The following is a 3,076-nucleotide window of genomic DNA, read 5'->3' on the forward strand; positions in this document are numbered from 1 at the left end:
AGGAGATCTAATGTAGTTATAGTAATAACGATATTGTTATTCAATGCACATTGGTCTGTGGGATTAAATCAGTATATTAAATTACATCTGATGTAGATATTGTAATAATGGTATTGTTATTAAATGTACATTGGTCTGTGGGATTAAATCAGTATATTACGTTACATCTGATGTAGATATAGTAATAATGATATTGTTATTAAATGTATCTTACATATCTAATGTAGATTTAGTAATAATGATACTGCCATTATATGTAAATTGATCGGTGAGAAGGGATCATTATATTACATTATATCTAATGTAGATATAGTAATAATGATATTGTTATTAAATGTACATTGGACTGTGGGATTAAATCAGTATATTTAATTTCATCTGATGTAGATATAGTAATAATGATATTGTTATTAAATGTACATTGGTCTGTGCGATTAAGTCAGTATATTAAATTTCGTCTGATGTAGATATAGTAATAATGATATTGTTATTACATGTATATTACATATCCAATGTAGATATAGTATAAATGACACTGTTAGTCAATGTACATTAATCTGTGCGAAGGAATCAGTATATTGCAGTAGATCTGATGTAGATATAGTAATAACGATACTGTTATTAAGTGTTTATTACGTATCTAATGTAGATATAGTAATGACGATAATGTTACAATCTGTGCATAGATCTGTGGGAAGTGATCACTATTTTACAGTATATCTAATGAAGATATAGTAATAGTGATATTGCTATTAAATGTACATTGGTCTGTGGGAATAATTCAGTATATTAAATTTCATCTGATGTAGATATCGTAATAATGATATTGTTACCAAAATTACATTGATCTGTGGGATGGGATCAGTATATTTCATTGTAACCAATGTAGATAAAGTATAAATGGTGCTATTATTCAACGTACATTGATCTGTGGGAAGGAATCAGTATATTGCAGTAGATCTACTGTAGATATAGTACTAACGATACTGTTATTAAGTGTTTATTACGTATCTAATGTAGAAATAGTAATGACGATAATGTTAGATTCTGTGCATTGATCTGTGGGAAGTGATCAGTATATTACATTATATCTAATGTAGATATAGTAATAACGATACTGTCATTAAGTGTTTATTACATATCTAATGTAGATATCGTAATGACGATAATGTTACAATCTGTGCATTGGTCTGTGGGAATAAATCAGTATATTACATAACATCAGATCTAGATATACTAATAATGATATTGTTAATAAATGTATATTACATATCTAATGCAGATATAGTAAAAACGATACTGTTATTATATGTACATTGATCTGTGGGAAGGTATCAGTATATTACATTATATCTGATGTAGATATAGTAATAACGAAACTGTTATTATATGTACATTGATCTGTGGGATTAAATCAGTATATTAAATTACATCTGGTGTAGATATAGTAATAATGGTATTGTTATTAAATGTACATTGGTCTGTGGGATTAAGTCAGTATATTAAATTTCATCTGATGGAGATATAGTGGTAATGATACTGTTATTAAGTGTTTATTACATATCTAATGTAGATATAGTAATGACGATAATGTTACAATCTGTGCATTGATCTGTGGGAAGCGATCAGTATATTACATTATATGTAATGTAGATATAGTAATAATGATATTGTTATTCGATGCACATTGGTCTGTGGGATTAAATCAGTATATTAAATTACATCTGATGTAGATATAGTAATAATGGTATTGTTATCAAATGTACATTGGTCTGTGGGATTAAATCAGTATATTACGTTACATCTGATGTAGATATAGTAATAATAATATTGTTATTAAATGTATCTTACATATCTAATGTAGATATAGTAATAACGATACTGTGCTTGTATGTACATTGATCTGTGGGAAGGAGTCAGTATATTACATTAGATCTAATGTAGATATAGTAATAATGATATTGTTACCAAAATTACATTGATCTATGGGAAGAGATCAGTATATTGCAGTAGGTCTAATATAGATATAGTAATAACGATACTGTTATTAAGTGTTTATTACGTATCGAATGTACATATAGTAATGACGATATTGTTACAATCTTGCATTGATCTGTGGGATTAAATCAGTATATCAAATTACATCTGATGTAGATATAGTAATAATGGTATTGTTCTTAAATGTACATTGATCTGTGGGATTAAATCAGTATATTACATTACATCTGATGTAGATATAGTAATAATGGTATTGTTATTAAATGTACATTGGTCTGTGGGATTAAATCAGTATATTACATTACATCTGATGTAGATATAGTAATAATGATATTGTTATTCAATGCACATTGGTCTGTGGGATTAAATCAGTATATTAAATTACATCTGATGTAGATACAGTAATAATGGTATTGTTATTAAATGTACATTGGTCTGTGGGATTAAATCAGTATATTACGTTACATCTGATGTAGATATAGTAAGAATGATATTGTTATTAAATGTTTCTTACATATCTAATGTAGATATAGTAATAACGATACTGTGCTTATATGTACATTGATCTGTGGGAAGGGATAAGTATATTACATAATATCCAATGTAGATATAGTATAAATGATACTGTTATTCAATGTACATTGATCTGTGGGAAGGAATCAGTATATTGCAGTAGATCTAATGTAGATATAGTAATAACGAAACTGTTATTATATGTACATTGATCTGTGGGAAGGGATCAGTATATTACATTATATCCAATGTAGATATAGTATAAATGATACTGTTATTCAATGTACATTGATCTGTGGGAAGGAATCAGTATATTGCAGTAGATCTAATGTAGATATAGTAATAACGATACTGTTATTATATGTACATTGATCTGTGGGAAGGTATCGGTATATTGCATTATATCTAATGTAGATATAGTAATAATGGTATTGTTATTAAATGTACATTGGTCTGTGGAAATAAATCAGTACGTTAAATTTCATCTGATGTAGATATAGTAATAATGATATTGTTATTAAATATATATTACATATCTAATGTAGATATAGTAACAATGATATTG

Source organism: Osmia bicornis, unplaced genomic scaffold, assembly GCF_907164935.1.
Source record: "Osmia bicornis bicornis unplaced genomic scaffold, iOsmBic2.1, whole genome shotgun sequence".
Lineage (NCBI taxonomy): Eukaryota > Metazoa > Arthropoda > Insecta > Hymenoptera > Megachilidae > Osmia > Osmia bicornis.